Consider the following 21,980-nt stretch of genomic DNA (forward strand, 5'->3'; position numbering starts at 1 on the left):
CTTGATTGAAGGCCTACTGTGTGCCACACTAAAGAGCTGGGAGAGAGACGCAAGGATTGGGGCCCTGGAAGCAGTGAGCAGGGTACAAGACCCCAAGCCTTAACGAGACGGGGTGCGTGGGGGCGAGGCTGTCGGAGTTACGTGGAGAGAAGGGGTGTGCGAGGCATGAAGGCAGGGGCAGGGGGGTTAGGGCTCCTGGTGGATGCCCCACCCGAGCAAAGGCCCAGAGGAGGGCGCGGCCTGGTGCCAGCGAGCTGGTCCCGGAGGCCGGATGACGCCGTGGGCAGTCATCAGCCTGTGGGGCTTCCTGTGGGGTCCTGGGCCTCCCGGAGCTGGGGTCACCCAGGGGCGTGGCCAGTGCCTGCAGGGGAGGCTGCCCCGCGGGCCTGGTGGGAGCCAGGAGAAGGCTGGCGGGCTCCCAGGAAGCTACCTCTCCTCATCTGTGGCTCCACGGACCCCGGGATCCGAGCCTCAGTCTGTGAGCCTGTAAAATGGGGCTGGAGGAGGGACCCAAAGAGACAGCCCCTGCCACGTGCTGATGCTCCCAAGAGTTACCCCACATCCCTGTCACCGCCCACGGCTTCAGCTCGCCCCCTCACCTCTCCCAGGACACACTAGGAATGCGGGAAACCCAGGTCACGTTTGTGCAGGCTGACTGAGCGTCGTAGGCACTGTGCGCTCAGCGTTGCCGGGCCCCACATCCCCCAAGCCTGGACTCTACTATTTCACTCCAGTTTTCTCTGAGCCTCAGTGTCACATCTGGCACATGTGACCTTTACCTGCAGGGTTGGTGGAGTATCTGGCCCAGTGGTGGCACATAGTATGCCCACAGCAAACATGATCAATGGCTGCCAGTGGCTCCCGAGGAGCCAGAGGCCCCAGAAAATGAGAGGAAGGCAAATAATGGTGGGAGGAGGCGGCAGGGGGACCTCTGGGGGTGGCAGCAGACCTCTATGGAGGGCTCAGACCGCCCCGGTCACAGGGTGGCAGCTGGCAGCAGCCCTTCCCCCACGGAACACCACACAAAGGGGCCTCTATTCCTGGCTCTGAGCATTTATCCCTGGCCGCCTGGCAGCTCTGCCCTCTCCCACCGGGGCTGCCCGCCTGGCCCAAGCCCACACAAAGGCCGCTGTGTCCCTCAGAGCAGCCTGGCCTCGGGAGACCCGTCTGCAGGGAGCCAGAGCTCAGAGGGTCTTGGGAGGGCTCGCCGTGTGGCAAGGCCACATCCAGGCCACGATGAGGAGGGGCTGGGAAGGCACGGGGACGGCTTCGGAGCAGATGGACTTGGACGTGAATCTGCCTCCAGCTTCCCGCCTTTGTAGCCGTGTAACCTTAGGCCAGTTTGGACCTGTTTTCTCATCCGTGCGATGGAGACAGTAATACCAGGCCAGGGCCCTGGGACGCGGAGGGTTCTGTTAGTGTGCGGCCTGGCATACCGTTAGCACCAGCACCGGGGAAGGGCTGGGCAGGAGTGTCCGAGGATTTGGCGAGGCATGCTCAGCCTCCCCTCCTTAGCCCTCCCCTGAGAGCTGGGGGGCCCCTTGGGGAGGGAGGGGGAAGGGCACCCCTGTGGAGCCCTCCACCCTCCACCCTCCAGCCAGCAAAGTCCATGTGTGTTAGCGCTGCCCCTTGGGCCAGAGCCTGAGCTGCCCACCGCCCCTGGCCCGTCTGCTGGCAGTGGGATGACAGCAGCTACCGTTCACAAAACACCTGCCGTGTGCTGTGACTTTTAGCTCCCTCACCTCCTTTCCACCCTATGGCTGCCCCGCCTGGGAGGGAGGGAGGGCAGGGTGGCAGACTGGTTATGGGCTCTGGCGTCCAGCATCGCGGGCCCAACCCCAGCTCCACCGCTTCCAGCAGCGGGACACCAGGCCCTGCCTCCTGTGGGTCCTCGGAGAGTCTGTGCAACAGCCACGTGAGGAAAGGCTTGAGGCCCAGCCCAGAGCCCGGGCCCAGCCATCACTCACAGACGGGGAAACTGAGGCCCAACTGGCAAGCAGTGCGGTGCCTGGCGTGCAGGAGGCGGCAACAAACCCTGGCCCATCCGAGATGGACTAGGGGTCTGACGCCGGTCTCAGGGACTCCGAGCCCCTCTTTCCTCCGTCAGGGTTTGGCGAACACGTTAGCAGATGGCTCGTTTCACAGACATCCTCAGCTCCGGGGCCGCCTGGCCCGGGAGGCGGGGGCGGGGGGCGGGGGCGGGGGAGGTAGGAGACTCGGCCCTGGAGGCTGACCCATCTCCCTGGCTGACCCCCGAGAGCTGTACCCTGCCACACAGCGCCCCCTCCCTCCCCTGGGCTCGGCGGCCAAGTGAGCAGCGGAACAGCGAGTAATTAAGTCAGCCGCACCATCCGGGCGCCGGGAACGGCGGAGTTTCCTTTTATGTTTATAGCAATTGTATGAAAATGTGCAACATGAAGCGGCACCAGCTGACAAACGAGACGAAACAGACAGGATTCCAGGCCGGCTTCTTTCCGGGCCTGATTGGCATTAATTGTGAGCGTTTACAAAGCACAGCTCGGCGCCTGACATTTGCTTCAACCGAACGTTTTCTAATAGTTTTAATGATTACAACGGGAGCCGGTGATCGCTGGCGGGCGGGAGCCGGCTGCCTGGTGCCTGGCCTGGGCTCCTGCCAGGGGCCTGGCCAGCCTGTGCGTGTCCGGGGCCCCGGGCTCCCACTTCCTCCTGCTACCTGTTGTGGGAGGGTTTGGGGCCTTGGGCACGGGCCCCCGGCATAGGGCCTGGCTGCTGGCACACGCTGAGCTGCTGGCTCCTGTCGTGACGGGGAAACCCACAGGCACAGTGATCCCAGGCACAGCTCTGGGGACGGAGGAGGGAGAGGAGAGGGAGCGGGGGGAGGGGAAGAGCAGCGGAGGCAGCTGGCCTGGTCTGAGGCTGGAGGGCTGTTTCCTATTGTTTAATTGGGACAGGAAGGAGCACAAACCACAGACGCTGGGACTATCTCCTTGCTGTGTGACCTTGGCCAAATCCCTTCCCCTGACACAGACCTCACCTTCCTCACCCGTAAGGAGAGGGGCAGGGACTTGGTCAGCTGGAGTCACAGGGATCCGGGTTCCAGTGCCAGCTCGGCCGCTTTCCAGCTGCGTGGCTTGGGAGGGTCTCTCGATCTCTGAGAGCCTCAGTTTTCCTCATCAGGAGAATGGGCTTCCTAACCCCCCCAGGCTGCCCAGCGGGTTAGACTTCAATAGAAAGGGGGTAAAACCCCCACATTTCTGGCCAGCCTAGAGCCCATGTCTCATTCCCTCCCTGGAGTCCTCCCAAGACCTCCCTCATGCATGCATTCATTCACTCATTCACTCATTCAGTAAGCATCAAGTGTCCGGATTAGGATGCTGGGAAGACATCAGTGAGCAAAGGAAAGACCCTTTATGGGGAAGAGAAATGAGATCTTCATATGCAGTGTCCTATTGACTTATCCCCATTTAAAAATATATATATATAAATTTTATTGACTTTTTACAGAGAGGAAGAAAGAGGGATAGAGAGTTAGAAACATCGATGAGAGCCGAAACCGGTTTGGCTCAGTGGTAGAGCGTCGGTCTGCGGACTGAAAGGTCCCAGGTTCGATTCCAGTCTAGGGCATGTACCTTGGCTGTGGGCACATCCCGTTAGGGGGTGTGCAAGAGGCAGCTGGTTGATGTTTCTCTCTCATCGACGTTTCTAGCTCTCTATCTCTTTCCCTTCCTCTCTGTAAGAAATCAATAAAATATATTTAAAAAAAAAGAAAAATCGAGAATCATCGATCAACTGCCTCCTGCACACCCTCTACTTGGGGATGTGCCCACAACCAATGTACATGCCAGAATCGAACCTGGGACCTTTCAGTCCACAGGCTAACACTCTATCCACTGAGCCAAACCAGTTTCTGCAACTTATCCCCATTTTACAGAAGAAGAAACTGAGGCACAGAGAGGGAGCACCGTCAGTCTGAGGTGGGGATGAGGTGGCCGGCGATGGAACGCTGGCAGGCTGCCTCGGGTGAATCCTTCAGGACGCTGATGGCCAGCCCCTCGGGCTCGGGTGGGGCCCTCTCTGCAGGCCTGAGGGGGGCGGGCCCTTGGGTGAGGCACCCCGGCAGCAGGGACCACGGGAACAGGGAGTCCGTGAGCGTGGGCAGCCTCAGGGGGAACTGTCCAGCCTCCGTCTGCCTCTCTGAAGCAGGCGGAGAAACAAGGCACTCACTGACTGTCAAACCACGCCTGCGCCCACTTCCTGGGCGAGACATGGTGGAGAAAGTCCTGTCTGGGGGCCCCACCACACTCATTCTCAAATTTCCAACACTGTGTGATGTTGCCCTAGCCAGTTTGGCTCAGTGGCTAGAGCGCCGACCTGTGGACTGGAAGGTCCTGGGTTCCATTCGGGTCAAGAGCATGCACCTCAGTTGCAGGCTCCTCCCTGGCCTGGGCCCTGGTTGGGGCGCGTGCAGGAGGCAACCAATCGATGTGTTTCTCTCACATCTATGTTTCTCTGTCCTTCCCTCTCTCCTCCACTCTCCCTAAAAGTCAGTGGGAAAATATCCTCAGGTGAGGATTAAAACAACAACAACAACACAACATTGTGTGGTGCCACGCCCTGCCAAGTTCTGCTCTAGAGGCCATACACACACACCCACACACACTCATATGTGCACACATACACACACACTCACACACACGTGCACAAGTGCACACACATTCTCACACTCACGCACACTCACACACCTACACACGCACACACCCACACACATATACATGCGCACACGTGCACACACACTCACACGCACGCACACACTCACACACACACACATGCGCACATGTGCACATGCACGCACACACACTCATGCCCACACACACATACACATGCGCACACGTGCACACACACGCACGCACACTCAGACATACACACACATGCGCACACGCGCACACACACTCACACACGCACACACTCACATACACACACCCACACACACATACACATGCGCACATGTGCACACACACTCACATGCACGCACACTCACACATACACACACATGCGCACATGTGCGCGCGCATGCGCACACACATACACATGCGCACACGTGCACACACACTCACACACACGCAGACACTCACATACACACATGCCCACACACATACACATGTGCACACGTGCACACACTCTCACGCACACTCACACACACACGCACACACTCACACACATACACACACACTCATACACACATACACATGCGCACACATGCACACACACTCACACACACGCACACACACTCTCACACACATACACATGTGCACACGTGCATGCACACACACACACACACACACACACACACACGGCATCGGCGAGGTGGTGGGCAAGGGCAGCAAGCGCTCCAACAGCGGCAGCAGGCACCAAGGCCCGGAGCCGAGAGCAACCGGTGGGTGGGGACTGCGGGCAGTGTGCTGAGGCCCTCCTGCCTCCTGCGGCAGGCTCCCTGGGCCTCGCCCCCTGCCCACCGGGGCCCTGAGTCTGCCAGCCGCCCTGCAGGAAGCCCTGGGCCAGGCCCGGCGCTGTGCTTGGCTACAGCCAGAAAAACCTTGGCGACTGTTTCTTTTGGAATCAGTTTTGGGGGGCGGGGCAGGGAGAAAAAATTTTAATGCAGATTTTTTTCCCTTTTGCATATGGTGGCACAGATGGGCCCATGATCCATAAAAACTGTTTGCAATTAAACTCCCACTTTGCATGGCTGGGTTTGTCAGCTGTCGGAACCGCAAGCGAGGGGCTCACGCTGACGGGGAGCCGGGGCTGGAGGCAGGGCGGGGCCCGCTGCTCCAGGATGGGCCGAGGCCCAGGAGCCTGCTCTGGGCTTGGGGCCCGGCTGACGGGGTGTCATGCCAGCCATGCCAGCTACCTCTCTGGGCATCCCCTAGCCCTGGCCAGGAGCCGGAGTGTGGCCAGGCAGCCGGGGTGGGGCTTGGCAGGGCCTCCCTGCCCAGCGGAGACTTGGCCGGTACCGGGCGCCCTGGCTGGGGGGGTAACGAGGGTGGACAGAGCGGCGTTAATCACCACTCAGCCCCTGCCAGAGCCTGGGTCTGGGACCCGGATGCAGGAGGGGGGTCAGGCGGTGCGAGCCGTAATGGGGGCCGGCAGACAGAGTGCCAGGGGCAGGTTCAAGGCCGAGGGACCAGGGCCTCTGGCCCAGGCGGTGGAGAGAATCCGGGGTGTGCCAAGGAGAGCTGCCGAGGGCTGGCTCGGTCCTGTCCCAGGGAGTGGCCCTCGGCCTCCGTGCAGCAGGCAGGGAGGGAGGAGTTACTGAGAGCACGGCCAGGGCCAGGCCTGGGCTTCCGGGCCGCTCCGAGGGGCTCTCCCCCCTGGGAGCCTTCTCAGAGGCTTCCGAATGGGGCCGGCCCCGCACCCGTCCACTGTCCCGGACTCGAGGGTCAGCCGGCCAGCCGGCCAGCCGGGACGCGTGCCTGTTTGGGCTCGCAGATCCATCATGTGCCTTTGGGGAACCCTGCGTTCGCTAATAACTGCTCCCCGATGGGAAGAAATAAGGCCGCTGCGCCCTTCCCCCGCCCCTCCGAGCAGGGGAAGAAAGTCATAAAAATAGCTTGTTATCTCACCTATTGAGCTCCGACTGGATGTTACTGCTAATTGGGGATAACATCCTTGTCTTGTTCTCTCAGAAGCTAAATCAAGAAAGCGCCACTGCTACGAACTAATTATATCTCCAGCCTGCAGCCTGCAGCTTGTCTCTCCCTTTATTGAGTTAAAAAATGGTCGTGAACCTTCATCTTTTATCCCCCAAAGCACTGGGTCCCGGCTGCCTGCCAGGCGCGCAGCCCCGCGGGCACTCCTCAGAGTCCAGGAGGGGGACCGGGGCCGGCAGCAGGGACGGGGTGCTGGGAGGGGAGCACCCGCCTGGCCCCCTGCTCCAGCCCACCCCCACCCCGATGCTCAAGTTTTCCTGGAAAGAGGATGCTGGCCTCTTCCTGCAGCTGGGCCACGGGGAGGCCAGGCGCTTGTCAGCCCGGGAGCACTGACTTCCTCACTCAGCAAACATCTCTCGATGCCCACCTGCTGGGTGCCAGGCATGCTTCCCGCTGACCTTGCCCTGGGCTGACGGAGACAGTGACTGAATACACTCAGACAGACTGCCAGTTCCCCACTACGGAAGGGCCAAGTCCGAAGGCCAAGGCCAGGCCTGGCTCCCTCTCTGCCGTTCTCCCCACATCCAGCCACAACCAGTCCCTCAGCCTAAACGCTCCTGCCTGCCTCTGAGCTGCTTCTCATGCTGTTCCCCCCACTTTTCCCAGAAGGCCCAGCTCTGCCTGCCAGAAGCCAGACAGTCTTTGAGGAAACCTTCTCCTTAAGGCTGCCCGTCTGCCCCTCTCAGCCCTGCTCCAGGCTGTGGAGCTGGAGACCTGGGCGCGAACGCCAGCCCAGCCGCTCAGCAAGGGCACGGCTCCTCTTCTGAGCCACTCGGACTCGGCTTCCTCACCTCTGAAATGGGGTGAGCATTCTTCCCGGAGGGGCTGACGGGGGCTGCGGTTGTCCTGCAGAATGACGAGTGAGAGGGTGGCCACGAAGGACCTTGCTCTCCGAAAGAGCCCAGCAGCTCGGCTATTATCACTCAGACGGAAAGCGCCGGAATCCGCCCGGAGCACTCACGCTGAGCAGGAGCTGGGCTGCGTGCAGGGGACACAGGCTCTGGGGGATGAACAAAGGTTACACTCTCACCCCTGCACGGCTCCTGTGGCTGGAGAACAACCCATGTCCTCAGAAAAGACCCTCCCGCACCCTTCGCCCTGGAACCCTGGCCTCTGAGCCCGGGAGCAGGGCCGGAGGGAACCTGAGCTCTTCCAGGCCAGGCAGGCGAGCGGGCGTCAGCGCGCAGGTTTGTGCTGCCTGCCCAGAGCCCAGCAAGAACCCTGCTGATTGATTCATGCTGCCTGCCCAGAGCCCTGGAAAGAACCCAAGGTCAGGGGAAGAACTCAGCAGGGGGAGAGGGCAGCAATTGATTGGCGATGTCTGCCAAGGGCACCGCACTGTAAAGCAAGCCAGGCCTGCCAGGGCGTGCCATCCCTGACATTTCAGAGGACGCAGCTGAGGCCTGGCTGGCGGGGGATGGCCCGCTCAAGGTCGTGTAGCTCATAAAGGCAACAGCTGGCCCCGACGGGCCCTCTCAGCCTCTGCCCAAGCATTCCTGAGTGACAGCCCCGCAGCCCGGTGCCCTCACAGGCAGAGGGCGGCCGCAGGCTCGAGAGGATAAGAAAGGGGGTTCTGCTGGCCTGCCGCATGGCCCCACCTGCCGCGTCACTTCACTGAGCCTCCGGCTCTTCATCTGTACGGCAGGAATGGAAACGCCCTTCCCCGGACCAGTAAGAACTACACGAGAGAACCAAGTGCCAAAGCCAGCGGTCAGACTTGCACAGAGCCGATGTCACCAGTGCCCTGTGGTTTCCAACAACAGGCACAGGTGTTTGGACTGACAGCCCCAAAGCCAGCATGTGAAAACGCCTCCACCTCCAGGGAGCCCTCCCTGGCTACCTCAGCGGGCAGGAATAACGCTCACCTCTGATTTCCTAGCATACTCCGCTGCCCCCGATTCCTGGCCCCGTGCCTGCAGATGTGAACTCTGTGCTGTGGTGACTGACTCACTGCACTGTGACGCTGAGCTGGAGGCCTTACCAGCTTTCAAGGCAACTGGGCTTATTCATCTCTGCATCCCCGGCACCTGGCAGGGAGCCTGGCACGAAGCACTGAATCTCTCTGAATGATCAGATGAATAAAGAGCAAAAGCAGCAGTTCCTGTTTACTGCCCACTGCTCCCCGGCTGCCACGCCTCACAGCTGCCCTCCAAAATGGACCCTGGCTCATCGGACAGACAATGAGGCTGAGGTGACTCAGATGCCAGGCCCCGAATGCAGGCCCGGGGACTGAATGGGGCTGGGAGGCCCTGCTACCTCTGCCTCCCCAGGGCCACGCTCGGACCTGGACCCCGTGGGGCAGCTGACCCAGCCTTGGCAGCAAATCTGTGGAGCAGACAGCTGGTGGCTGGACCCCCCCTCCTTCTCCCAGGAAGGCCCCTCCCCAGACTCCGGGTCATTAAGTTTTGCATCATTAAGCCCCCGTCCCCAGGCGCCTGTTCACAGCCAGCCTCGGCCTTACCCCCTGACCCCTCAGGCCTTTGTCCCCGTGCCCTCGGCACAATGGCAGGGGCTCCCGGGGCCCCAAGCAGCTGCTGTGCCGGGATGCTGATTCGCTGTGGGCCTGAGCCCTGCCCACCCAGCTCTGAGGGCTCAGCCGAGCTCACCCGAGTGGTGCACACACTCAGACTCACCCCCCACAGCCTGGGAGAAACCTGTATGGCCGCCTGGAACAGACAGGAACGTGAGGCCCAGTGACTTGTCCGAGGACATAGAGCCGTGTTCCCCTCAATCACACTCCAATCCCTGCACACCCTCGTTTACCTCCGCCCTCTTGTAAGCGTCCCGGCTCTTCCTGATCATCCCCTTGGTTCTCAACCCCCCTCTGCAGTGACGTCCCCTTCTCCCTGCTGGGCACATCAGCCAGTCTTCAGGGTCCAGAGCAAAGGCCCCTCTGTCAGGAAGCCCTCCGTGACCAGCTGTGCCGCCCCCTCTCTCTCAGCCTCTCCCTCACCTCTCCCCCTGCCTCTCTCCCGCCTCTCCCCCCGCCTCTCCCCCCGCCTCTCCCCCCGCCTCTCCTCCAGCCCTGCTCGGCCTGAGCTGGTTACAGACTCATCTTACTCCCCATGGAGTGTGTCTCCTCCGCGCTGGGCCGCCCAGAGCGAGGCCCGCAGGGCCCGAGCCCAGGCTGATGGCAGGAGTTTACAGAATGGAGTGTGAGGGGTGCTGGAGCCTCACTGCCAGCCAGCCACAGGCCTCACACTCTGCCCCTCTCTGGCTGTGGGGTCTTGGGCGGTGACCTAATTTCTCCGAGCCCTGCCTCCTCGCTGGGGCAGCACCGGGCGGTGACCTCTGTCCAGGAGTGACCCCCATTATTGTTTCTGTCTATGCCCCACTCCTGGGCGACACAGGAATGTGGGGATCAGACAGCCCCAGCTTCCAGCCACTGACTGGGTGTGTGATCCTGGGCAGGCAGCTCATGTCCCAGAGCCTCTATTTCCCCATCTCTGAAATGGCACTGCGGCCGCCGCCAGCAGGCACGCAGCACCCGCTCCGCACAGCCTTTGTTCGGGCACGCAGTGGGCGCGCACACATTTCTAAACTGAGGAACCGATGGTCCAGGTCGAAGAAACCCAGCCACCTTCCTGCCTGCCTCCCCCCCCCACCCCTACACCCCAGCCTCCAGAGCCCCCCCCCCCTCCCCCCCCCGGGCAGACTAAAATAGTCATTAGGCAGATTTCAAAAGATGTCAGCAGCTTATAATTACAGCCGACATCCTTCTGAGATAAAAGTGATTACCTTGGATGCAAATCACTTAGCAACCAATCGGGGCGGTGGGCGGCGCCCGGAGGTGACGGGGCCTCCTCCCGCAGCCTGCACCGAGGCAGGCAGAGCAGAGCAGGGAAGGCGCACAATAGCTCTTGACAGGCAAATGGGTTAACACAATAAAGGCGGCTCCGGCCCGGAGCGCTCCCGCCCGCCTGGGAGGCATAAAGCGGCCCTTTTGTGCGCCTCCCCCCGGCCGCCGAGCCCAGAGGAACCGCCGCCTGATTGAATTACGGTTCATGAATATGAGCTGCTCGCCGGCTTCCTCAAGGCGGAGGGGGCCGGAGGGAGCCCAGGAGGGGCCCCCTGGCCGGGCCCTGGCAGCTCAGCCGGGCAGCCACCTCTGCGGGGTGCCCGGGCAGGTGTGCCCGGGCAGGTGGGCAGGCGACCCAGCAGCAGCAACTGGAAGGGCGGGTGCAGTCCCAGGGCTGCCTGCGGCCTTGGGTCCTGGGCACCAGGTGGGGCTGGGAATGCCTTTCAAAGGCCCCGTCCTGAGGCTGAGGCGGACAGTGGCCACGATGGGAGAGTGCGTGTATGGAGTGCTTACAGTACGCCACCATCTGTGCTAAACCCTCACTTCCTTGGCTCAGAGGGGGCCGGGGATGGTAAGCTGCCATGGGATTAGGTGCGTGATAAGGATTACTGAGGGTGGAGGCGACAGTTAACCTTGAGAGAAAGGACTGCCTGGGGGCAGAGGAGACCCTCTCCTGGACCAGAGGGCTGTGTAGGGTGTCTGCCCGGGGAGCCCTAACGGGATCCTCCACCAGCTAAGCCTCCGGGACACAGACGCCCCAGGGCCACCCCTCAACCGCAGTCGGCCCACCCCGCAATCACAGGCTGGCTCACGGCCACACCCACTGCCCAGAACACTTTCCGCTCTGCCTGGCGACGTGTGTGTCCTTTCTGAGAGTCGTATGGCTCCCCTCCTACAGACCCTCCCTCACCCCTCAGGCTGCTTTTCCCCATCTATGTCCTTGCCTTCTGCTGGCTGCCTCCCAGAGGGTCCCCAGGGTGGCTGGGGACAGCCTCACCCCCCACCCAGGGGAGCCCACGGGGACGGAAGGCCAGGAGCCGAGGGCCAACTCTCTCGTCCCTGCCTGGCAGACAGGGTTCACGCCAGACCTTCCTTCCCCCAGAAAGAGAAGTGTGGGGAGAGGGGGCAGGCTGCCCGCAGGCCAGATCGGAAGTAGCTGCTCTGCTCAGTCTGTCCTGCAGGTAACCGGGAAGCCGGGCTTCCGTGTGGTGAGACATCCGGGTGAGGCCAGCTGCCTCGACAGCCAGGGACCCCGTCCAACAGGTGGGGTGCCTCCCTCCGCCCATGGGAGAGGGGAAGACAGCGGAGAGCGGAACCTGAGGTGGACTGGCTGCGCACCTGTAGCTCCTCCTTCCTCTCTCCGGGCTCGGTCTCCTCCTCTGTAACGGACCACGGCCCGGGATCCCTGCGGCCCTGCCGTGCCGGCACCGGTGACGCCGGGACGCTGGCACCCCCTCCTCGCGTCCCGGTGCTGTTGCCAAGCCCAGGGAAGCGAGCAGAAGGAATCGCCCAGTTCTGACAGCCCCCCTCCGCCTTGGCTGGGGAAGCGTAAACACTCCGTGGAAGACCTCCAGCCGCCTGTGCTGGTGGCTCTGGCACGCTCCGCGTTTGTTTCTAAACCCAGAAGCTCCGAGAGGCAGCGCCCACCGCCCTCTGCCCTCCTCCCCGTCCCCGCCGGCTCTGCGCCTCTGTCCTTGGAGCCGCCGCTGCGGCTGGAAAGCGGCTCTCCGCAGCCCCCAGAGCAGCCGCTGATATTTATTGACCTGCTCATCTGGCCAGCGCGCCGGCGGAACAGAAATAAATGCCTGCTGCATAGAGACGGGCCCGGCTTCTCGCCATGACCTCACCTACGCTCCCCTCTGCTCTCCACACCCCACGCACCGGAGCAACGACAGTTCTCTAACCTTTTCCTAGAAAGGCGATCACAGCAGCTGCACCCACATCGACACAGGCGCCACTGCGCACAGGGACTGAGCAGAGGGATCAGAGAGGGGCAGCAGGCTCTGTGCCCGGGGTTCTGTGCCCTCACAGGAACAGGGCCTGTGCTAGGGGTGCCTGACCCCCGGGAGCTGGCCCTGGGCAGAGACACGCTTTACTCTGACCTTGGCACTGATGGGCCTCATGTGCCCTCTGTTCACGTAACGAGCACCACATGGAGCTTGTCAAAACCACCTAAACACCCAAGGAGCGGGCAGGCAGGAGTTCAAGCCTGGCCAAGGCCCTCATCTCGGCAGTGAGCAGCAGGGGCCCCCGGGCCTTGAGGAGCAGCAAGCGGCAGCTCCTCTGCACCCTCCCGGGCTGGGGATGAGGCACTCGTCTTCCTGACCAGAGCAGCCCTTGGCGGGGGGCAGAGGCCCACCGCCCTTGGGGGCCCGGGAGCTGCAGCTGCTGCTGGGCGTGTGGCTCACTCAGGGTGGGGTAGGGGTAGGGGGGTCTCTGGAACGTCTTTTTTGAAAGCAGAAAGTTGCTGTCTGGGAGTCCTAAGCCCCCGGGCTCTGCCAGGCTCTGTGCCGGAAGCTGAGCACCTGTCCTTGGAGGAGGAGCATCCTCAGAGACAGCTGGTGCACCCCTCTCCCCCTCCCACTCCTCACCAGGGCACCGGATTTAGGTCAGAGGACTGCGGTGAGGGTGGGGAGCCTGCCCTCACCCTCCGCTGCCAAAGGCATCCAGCCTGGCCCTGGCCACCACGCCCCGCCCCCTCCGGCCTCTGGTCAAGACAAGTCATGTGGCTGCCGCAACCCCAGTGACGTCAGGGGCCTGGTAGTGATGTCACACCACGATGTGAGTTTTTGTAGGAATCTGGGCAGTAAGGGGACCCTGTTACAGTCTATACTCAGACAGAGCGATCCTCAGAAACAGCCGCCAGCCTGTAACAGAGCCCCCCCCCCCCCCCCGCCGCCCCGAAGATCTCAGGGGTTCTAGGAGAACCCCAAGCTGTCCCCTCCTGGTGCCCTCCTCAAACACTCCAAGGCGCGAGTTCCCTGGGATTTTCGGAAGACAGAGCGCTGCCCCTGCTACTCTGTTGGCTTTAGGGCCGGGGTGACCTCTGGCGGAGGGCCCCAGCCTCCAGCAGGCCGGCTGGCCGGCAGGTCCAGGCAAGTTGTGCGGGAAGGAAAGGGGAGGTCAGGAGCTACCTGCTTCAGGATCCTCAACATCCAGGACCCCTTTATTTCCAACACGGGCTGCCTCCGTCCAGCCCGCGAGCCCGCCTCGTGGAACTCACCGAGTCAGCAGGGCTCAGCGGCGCCGCTCCGCTCGCGGGGTGACAGCCATGCAGAGGTGACAGGAACGGCGATGCCTCTCTCCGGGTGGAAGGGGCGCTGTCAGCGAGGCCCGCGCCTCCCGAAGCCCGAGGTGCAGGTGTCTCCGCTCAGCGGGGGTCGCGGCCGCCCGGGACCCGGGCCGCGCGGGCGCTCCCGCGGCGCATCCCGGCCGGGCTGGTGCTCACCGCGTCCCGCGGGGGGCGCTGCGCCTCCCCCCGGGCCCCGCTCAGGGCGGCAGCTCAGCCCGCGCCGCTCCCCGGGCGCCCTCAGCCCGCGCCGGGAGCCGGCGGCCGCGGCCCCTCGCCGGCCCCGGCTGCAGCCTGTCTTTGTTGCTTCCTCCGGCTCGGCCGCCCGCCCGCGGCTCGCAGCCCCCAGATCCGCCCGGGGCTGGGGGAGTCCTCTCCTCCGGGGGTGCACGCACCTGCAGCGGCCCGGGCCCACGCCGGGCATGCACCAGCCTCCGCAGGTTGCAAAGAGCAGCGGCAAGAAGGCCCCTCCTCCTCCTGCTCCGGGCCCCGGGGTGGGGGGAGGGGAAGCCGGCGAGCAGCGGCAGCCGAGGCGGCGGCGGCGGCGGCCGGCGGAGGGAGGCTCGAGTGCAGCCCGGGGGGCCTCGGCGCCTGGAAATAACCGGTCCGGGTGGAGCAGGAAGTAGGAGGGACGGCCCGAAGGACGGTGCACCCGGACTGCGAGCTCGCGAGGTGCAGCCGGGGCGGCACACACCGGGCTCTCTCTCAAGCGCCCTGGCCGGGGCGGCGCGCGGGGCTCCCGGGACCTCAGCCTCGCGCCGCCTGGCGTCTCGCCCGCTTCAGGTCCGAGGACGGTGCGTTTGGGCCCCGCAGGCGGCGGCCCGGCTCTTTGCCTTCCCCGGCTGGTGGGCGCAGCCTCTGCGCGGAGCTGCCGCCCGGCCGCCCTGCCCGCCGCTCCGCTCCGGCCCGACTGACAGGCGCGAGCGCCCGCAGCAGCCGCGGCGGCCCGCTCCCCGCCCGCCCCCCGCGGCCAGGCCCAATCAGGGACCGCCGGGAGGCGGTTACCAGGGTGACGCGGCGCCGCGTCCTGCGGGGGGCGTGGCCGAGGGGCCGCCACGCGCGCTTTTCGCGGCAAAATTCAAAGGCCGGCTGGTGGCTCTCCAACCTCCTCCCCAAAGTTGGGGCGAGGCGGGACCAACCTCGACAGGACTGCAACTCCCAGTATGCAGCGCGCAGGCACCGAGCGGAGGGGCCCCAACTGGGGGTGCAGGGCATGTTGGTACTTGTAGTTCCTTTGTCGGGGACGGGGGAGGAGGTGGGAGGGGGAGGGCGGAAAAACCAGTATCATTATTGAGCACACATTTGGTAGCTATTTGTTAAAAATAATGAAAACAAGAAAAGAAGGTAACACATGTAACAAAGCACTTTACCTAATCTTCACACACAACCCTGTGAGGTAAGTATTGTTATCACCCCCATTTCACCAATAAGAAAACGGATATGGTAGGTGTGATTATTATACTCCCGGCTTATAGAGGAAATTGAGGTGAGAGGTGTGACGGGACATTTTGTCTGGAGTGCTTTGCCCCGGGGCACGTTTCGTTAGTGGTGGAGTGTTGGCAGCACATTTGAGATCTCTCACTATATAACCAGGCTCCATAGCGAGCTCTTTCTAAACTCCGTCTCCTGGAATCCTCACCACATCCGGGTAGGCAGGCACTGCCCCACTTAACAGATGGGGAAAATGAGGCATAGTACCACCTGGGTTCAAACTGTGAATCCATCAAACTATACAGAACCTTGCTTTTCACCTTCTAAGCAGCGTCACAGGTTCCCATTCGTCCTATCCGAGAGCCCATGAATGGCACAGTTAACAGTCCCATTTGACAGCTGGCAAAAGTGAGTCCTGGGAGGATCAGCTTCCTCAGTTACCAGGTGTCCCTCACCCAGCAAGCTGGGGAGCCAGCTTTCCAGGAAAGACCGAAAGGCAGAGCCAGAGCCAGAACGCTCCCGCCACCCTCAGACAAGTCCATGTGACCCCCTGGAGTCCCACAGAACCTGGGTGAGTGCCAGCCCTGCCTCCGCTAGCTGTTGGCCTTTGGCATTTATTTTCATGAGTCCGTGCCTCAATCTCTTGTCGCTATATCCTAATTCCTACGTCACGGGTTGTTATGAGGGCAAAGTGAGTTACTGGGCGGAAAGGACTCAGAACACAGTAGGTGCTCAATAAATGCCAGCTTTGGAGGCCCTGCGGGACGGACCCGGTGGGATGAGCCGGTGATAGTCGGCCCTGGCCTACTTCCCGAGCCCAGCCGCCCCTGCCCAGCACCGGGGAGAGGCGCCTGCCGGGAGCTCAGGCCCGGCCCAAGTAGGCCACCCACCGCCTTATCTGGGACAGGAGCTGACCCTGCTTCAGGCTGTGGAACCACAGCTCCCAGCGCTCACATGCTGGCCGCCTTCTCCTCTTTAGCTCTCCTCGGAGCCCCCCCCTCCCCGCCCCGGGAGGTGGGGTGGGGTGGCGATTTACCTGGGAACGTGATACGGGGCCAGCTGCTTCCACGCTGGGGCCCTCGGCCTGAACTGGCAGTGACGTTGGGGCCTGTTGCCTGGGCAACGGGCTGGGTGGACTGGGGTGTGGACAGGTGGGGAGAATGCTTGGCGCACCCAAGCCAGGTGCAGGGCGAGGGACCATGGCAACAGGAACCCTGGGAAGGAGGAGGGTAGGGAGGGGAGAAGCCACACCACAGCCTTCCCCACGTTTGGAATTTTTTTCCATCGTGGTAACCATGCCCTGACACCGACGACGGGCCGGGCAGTGCTCGTTGCTATTTATATCACACGTTTCTATCTCCTTTCACCCTCACAGCAGCCCTGTGACGTCTGCTTGATTATCACCCACATCTGAGAGCCCAGGAAAGCCATGTGACTAGCACAAGGTCACACAGTGACAGAACGGGATCCCAAACTCCAGCCCCCCGACCTTGATTTATTGCACGAAGTGCCAGCCATTAATCAACTGGCTGTGACCTTAGGGCAAGTTTCTTCCCCTCTCTGGGCCTCAGTTTCCTCTGCTGGTAAACGGAGGGTGAGGCCCACGACCTACCCTGCCAATCAGACTCTGGAGCAGTTCCCAAAGGCCCCAGTGCTTACAGTTTACAGCAGGGGTTAGAAGATCTCAAAGGCCCCCATCTCTGAAGCCTGTGACTCCAGGATGTGCTAATGGTGGGATATCAGGCAACAGCAGGCTCAAAGGTAGCTGTGTAGGTAGAGGGGTGTCTTATAGGATTCTCTCACACCCCTCCAGGCAGCAAATGCCGCCCTCCTGCCCCCCAATAGATGCTCAGTCTTGGACCTTCACTATGTCCCACACTCACAGTGCCCGCCACCCATGCCACCGCCAGCATGCTCGCCTCCCTGAGGTCTGGCCCTCTGCACACACCCCCCTCTCCAACTTCCGGCCTCGACCCAGCCCCCGCTTGCTCTTGGTTGTGTCCAGTAGCTCTGCGTTATGGGACTGGAGACAGTCAAGATGGTCCACAGACACACCAGGCAGTCAAGCCCCTGAACGCTGGCTCCGGCCAGGGGTCCAAGAGGCCCGAGGCGACAAGGGGACAGATGGCACCTCTTTCCTCTGACCTTGTGTGCTCCCTACACACCAGCCTTGCTACACATCCTCCCACGTGCCCCTTGGACTTCCAAGCCCTGTCCCTGTCCGCCTAGAATACCCTCCCTCCAGGTAGTTGATTCTTGCTCCGCCTTCTGGTTTCAGCTAGGGTGCCACCTCCTCCGGGAAGTCTCCCCTGACTGCCACCCTCCAGGCCAGAGTGCTTCCCCCTTTAAAGCTGTCCCCAGTCTGTGATAGTGGCCCAGCTCTTGGCCAGTCTTCCCCACCAAACTCTGGTCTCTGCGAGGGAAGGGGCTGTGCTCAGACTGTTTTATCCCTCGCACAGGTCTGGCATACAGTCAGTGCTCAATAAAGCTTTGTTGAATTAATCTCCAAATCAACGAGTGAACGTGCCCATTCATTTAGTTTAGTTTTGTTTTGTTTTCTTGTAGGGAGGAGGAGCAGGGAGAAGAGGAGGGGGAGAAGCGGACGTACCGAAATGAACCCTGACTCTTTAGGTTTCTAGCCACGTGCCTCCTCTCTGTGCCTCAGTTTCCCTCCCTCATCTGTGACACAAGGTCAAGTGCCACACAGGCTCTGCTCAAGGAGCCTGGAGCCTGGAACTTTGCTCCCACACATGTAAGATTAGTCTTGCCCTCACTCGCCGTGGCCTGATCACTCCTCCTTTAGTTCTGCTCATTCATTCATTCACTCATTCACTTATTCATTCATCATTTCCTAAGGGCCTGTCCTGTGCCAGTCACTGGGGATTCAACAGTGACTCTGGCTTCATGGGGGCAGAAAAGGCCACGAGCAGTTGTCACTCGGGGTCGGGGGGAAGGGGACGCCCTGACCAGCAGGAGGGCTGGCGGTGGTGAAGGCTGAGCCCCTCCCCGGGAAACAGGAGGAGGTGACGAGGGGAGAAGGGAGAGGAGCGCTCCCGGCAGACAAACTGCCTCTGCACAGGCCCACGGCCGCGAGGGCGCTGTGACCGCCCCCGCACGGAGGGGGTCAGGGCCGAGCTGGAGCGGGGAGGGAGGCAGACAGGAGCCTTTCCCGGGGCGGAGCGGCCTGCCCCCGCCTCCCTCCCAGCCCCCCGGCCGCCTCACCTGCCCTCGTTGCTGTAATCTAGGCCAGAGCCTGGAGGGAGCCGAGCCCCCATTGGTGCACACCGCGTAGATTTTTCAGAGATAATTTAATCAGAGCTATTAATAAGCAGAAAAGAAAGAGCTCTTTATGCTCCTCCTGGAGGAAAGGGGAGGAAGCCGCACGTGTAACCCTGTTATTCACCAGCCCTGCTCCCCGTACCTGCAGCCTCTCTCTAGGCGGGCCGAGGGGGTGGGGCAAGGGGGCCGAGAGCGGGGGCCGAGGGGGTCTCTGGGACTGGCCCTGCCAGGCTCCCGGCCCCACTCCGCCTCACACTCTGGCCACGCTGGCCTTTTGGCTGCTGGAAGGTGCCAAGCTGTTTCCTGCCTCGAGGTCTTCGCACAGCTGTCCCCATGCCAGGCACCTTCCTCTGCTCTTCGCACGGCTGCTCAGGACAGCACTGCGGGCCTCCGGTCCAATGCCACCTCCTCCGGGAAGCCCTCTCTGACTGCCCCTGAGTGACCCTCCCTGGAGCACCTCTTTTGCTTTTCCCTTCTCAGAATGTGTTGCTGTGCGCAGCCCTCGAGCGCGGGGGTTGGTGTTCATTTCCGCCTAAACCGTCAGGCCCGGGAGGAAGGGGCTTTTGTCCTCGCCTGCACTGCTGTGTCCCGCACGGCGTCGCCGGGACACGGAGCCGGCTGCATCAGACGTGTTAACAGCTGGGAAGAGCTCAGGGGGCCGTGCTGTTGCGGCAGGAGCCAGGAAGTGGTGGGGGTCCTTCCACCAAGAGAGCCCTCTGAGAACCGGGGAACCATTACATGCCCCCCTGGTTTCACCACGGGGGGCTGGCGGTCCAGGGAGGGGAACACACTTGTCCAAATCCACGTGGCAAGTTGGTGGCAGAGCTGGGACTTGGCCCCAGAGCCCTTTGGGGGTACAGGTTTGCCGAACCTCACCCCAACACCAGCTGTGTTTCGGGGGATCCGGAGGCCGCCCCTGGCCTCGGAGGGACAGACGTCTGTGCTGCTGCCGGCGTGACATCTGCCCCGGGGCCGGCTGCCAGGGAACCCTCCACAGGGGGCTCTTCCTGTGCGGGGTCAGGAAGAGGGCCTGCGGAGGTCAGAGGGCGTCGTTCCTGCCGTCAGGGCCACCTGGCAGGTGACCCCCAGATGAGCCAGCCAACCCCTGGCACCAGGTTCCTCTCTGAAAGTCGGGCGCTCCACCCTGTGCCTGCCTGTCTCAGGGCTGTGATGAGAAAACCATAGCATTTCCCACGGCCTGTGGGCTCTGCAGACAGAATGGATAGTTATGGTTATGTTACAGCAGCCAGGACAGAGAGCGTCCATCCGGTGGGCCCCATGGGCCAGGCCACACCCGGCGCGGCTCCCGCAGGCCCTGCCAGCTGCCTCCGCCACGAGAGAGGGAGCAAGGGGGCCCGGACGGGGGTCTCGGCCTTGTCCCAGGCGGCACAGAGCTCCCGGGGAGTGGGAGTGTGTGTCCACGACCTGAACCCTGGTGGGCTCTCTGCCTCAGAAAGTTTGTGGCTCACTGTCAGCCTTAACCATCAGGAAACTGTGATTGGAGGTGGGTGGTTCCCGCGGCCCCCGAGGCGGCCTCGGCATCCCGGCCGGCGGGGCCTGGTCTCCTCCCCTCTTCCCCCCTCCCCCCCCCCCACCAGGGGTTAACCCAGCCCGCCCCGCCCCCCTCTGGCCGGGAGAGGCGGCAGGCCCTCCGGAGCGCGCCGGCAGATCTGCTTTTGTACAAAAGTTATTGACTTATCAAGGTTAAAACACCCAGCGCGGGCCAGTGACACAGATCCCGCTGCATCCCGCTGTCATGTGCCGCCGGTGTTCATGGCAACAGGCCCTCTTCTGCACGTGAAACGGTTCAGTTGTGCAAAGTTCAGGCGTTACATAAACAGGAGCTCACGGCGGCGGCAGAAATCAATGTCTGGCCAGCATGGCCCGGGAGATAGCATTGATCGGGCCCTTCGCCATCGATAGGCCTGCTCCCTGCTTCCTGCCCAGCCGCCCCGGGCTCCCTCCTGCCACCGCCCTTGGCTCAGCTTCAGAGAGCTCAGGAAGGCCCTCTGCCCTTGGCCCGAGGCCCCCCTGGCTGGGATCCAGCGGAGGCGGGAGGGGGTGAGGAGGGGGGTACGGGGTGACCTGCTCGGCGGTCTGCAGCCGTTCTGTAAGCCATCATTGCTCAGAGACCACTCCGTTGCTTAGAGTATGTTCGTGCCGTTGTTGGTGGGGCAAGCATCCCGTGGCCTCGTAATCCGTTCTCCTGACGAGGAGCAATCCCGCTGTCTCTGGGTTTGGCCATAAAAACCTCCCGTACTGTTCACAGGTGCCACAGAGAGCCAGACAGACCAGGACAGGACAGGACACCATGGGCTGTGCGACCTTGGGCAAGCCACCTCACCTCTCTGAGACCCGGCTTCCGGTTTTCTAAACGGCAAGGATAGCAGCACCGACACCACGGGTGCAGGAGGAAGAGGTGAGGGGACAAGGCGAAGCTCCCAGTGGGGGCCTGTGTCTCTCTTCTTCCATGGATTCCAGCAGAGGCCCTCAGGGAACAGGACGGGGCAGGCAACCAGAAAGTGATAATCTGGGTTCACATCCCTGTTCCACCGCTGCTGTGTGACCTTAGGCAAGTCGCTGCACCCCTCTGAGCCTCGGCATTCATCCCCTGTGTGAAACGGGGAAAGGGCTTTGCAAGAGTGAAGGGCGGATGAAATAAGCTCAATCAGCCGCGTGACTGCTCCGGGCTCACAGCAGGTGCCTGGAAAGATGTACCAGTCAGACCCTTCCTCCAGGATGCCAGCGTCAGACCCACCCGTCCCCCAAAAATGGGAAAACTGCCGAAACCGGTTTGGCTGTGGATAGAGCGTCAGCCTGCGGACTGAAAGGTCCCGGGTTCGATTCCGGTCAAGGGCATGTACCTTGGTTGAGGGCACATCCCCAGTAGGGGGTGTGCGAGAGGCAGCTGATCAGTGATTCTCTCTCATTGATGTTTCTAACTCTATCCCTCTCTCTTCCTCTCTGAAAAAATCAATAAAAAAAGAAAAAAAAATAAAAAAGAAAAAAAAAAAATATATATATAAAATGGGAAAACCTCGTGGGCTTTTTCTCAGAAGAGGAGGGTTTGACATGGGAGTGTGGTCTGTCCCACTTGGTGGAAGGTTCTAACAGGGGCCTGTGTCGTTCATCTTTGCATGATCAAGTCGTGGCATGGAGCCCGGTATACAATAAGAGCTTAATCCATGTTTATGGAGTGGCGCTAAACTCCTCCTGAGCTGGCGAGGGCCCTCTGACCTGGCACGGGGCAGCCTGCAGAGAAGGGTGCTCAGGATAATTCAGGGTGGCCACAGGAGCTTCCGGCCGGCTTGGGATGGCGCAGACAGCAAACACCACTGAACCGCACACCCACTCCCTGGGGTGGATGGAGGCCAGGAAGTGGAGCCGGCTCAGTGTGCAGCCAGGAACTCATTTCCAGGAGCAGCTTTTGCTAACGAAATGCCAGCAGCATGATGTAGGAAGTGGATGTGCCTCTCCTCTGAGTGGTCTCTTC

General features: G+C 62.0%; 1 protein-coding gene across 3 annotated transcripts in view; it reads right to left on the bottom strand.

Moving 5' to 3' along the window:
* The window catches only part of FAM222A (family with sequence similarity 222 member A), a 50,631-nt gene extending 36,782 nt beyond the window's left edge, over positions 1 to 13,849 (bottom strand). The window contains exon 1 of one of the 3 annotated variants that reach the window (XM_084867613.1): positions 13,712 to 13,849. The gene's annotated coding sequence lies outside the window, so the exon portion shown is untranslated. Of the gene's footprint in view, positions 1 to 13,622; positions 13,643 to 13,711 lie in introns of those variants that run through there. The other 2 variants (XM_084867615.1, XM_084867614.1) reach the window with 2 other exon arrangements.
* Positions 13,850 to 21,980: the final 8,131 nt, after the last annotated feature.

Source organism: Pipistrellus hanaki (assembly GCF_964339955.1).
Source record: "Pipistrellus hanaki genome assembly, chromosome: 19".
NCBI classification, from domain to species: Eukaryota; Metazoa; Chordata; class Mammalia; order Chiroptera; family Vespertilionidae; genus Pipistrellus; species Pipistrellus hanaki.